Consider the following 776-nt stretch of genomic DNA (forward strand, 5'->3'; position numbering starts at 1 on the left):
ATGAAATTTAAGGTTCAGGCCCAAGTGAATAGCCCCTTGTGAAGATGAAAGAATGCATTTATGTGATCATATGTTGGAAGCAAATAAATAGCAAATAGTAAATTTACTGATTTTGAAATATATTTTTGTTCCTATGTATTCTTGCTTTCTTATAGAACACTCCCAAGTGGTACAAAATTAAGCCACATAAGATCTGATTAAATATTTAACTCCTTGTCACATAATCTAATGTATAATAATACCATGTTTGTGCTTGCTTCGGTGGCACATATACTAAAATTGGAATGATACAGAGAAGATTAGCATGGCCCCTGTGCAAGGATGACACGCAAATTCGTGAAGCGTTCCATATTAAAAAAATAATAATAATACCATGTTCTAAATATGAAACAACACTTGTTAATACCAGGGGCAGTAAGACTGACCTTGTTCAATGCCGGGGGAAAGATGAAATTGACACTCTGTCAATGAGTTTGTTTTTGTTGTTGCTCAATCTTATAATGACATAAGATTAGAACATTCTCAAATTTTTGCACTATCAAAGCCTGTAGTATATAGCTACTTTGGTGTTTTTCAAGTAATTCTCTGTATTTTGCCTCTTAAATAAGTTCTTTAAAAAAATGTCAGCTATTGGCCTCTCCAAAGACATCCTGAATTTGTGCTGTGGGCAAGTATCTCTTAGATGTTCCCTGATAAAAACGTCTTCCCTGGCTTCTTGAATGTGGATGTGGGTCTCCTCCCTCTCACAGATTATTTGTAATTTTTGCCTTTATACT

The 776-nt window shown here is 34.4% G+C and overlaps 1 non-coding gene across 1 annotated transcript; it reads left to right on the forward strand.

The window, feature by feature from the left end:
- Nucleotides 1-249: 249 nt before the first annotated feature.
- Nucleotides 250-356, forward strand: LOC115868111. The gene has a single exon (XR_004045420.1). It is a non-coding gene; the product is annotated as a U6 spliceosomal RNA (small nuclear RNA).
- The last annotated feature ends 420 nt before the right edge of the window (nt 357-776 follow it).

The sequence above is a fragment of the Echinops telfairi genome, unplaced genomic scaffold (assembly GCF_000313985.2).
Source record: "Echinops telfairi isolate 266 unplaced genomic scaffold, ASM31398v2 ScPeMD7_6;HRSCAF=24_1, whole genome shotgun sequence".
NCBI classification, from domain to species: Eukaryota; Metazoa; Chordata; class Mammalia; order Afrosoricida; family Tenrecidae; genus Echinops; species Echinops telfairi.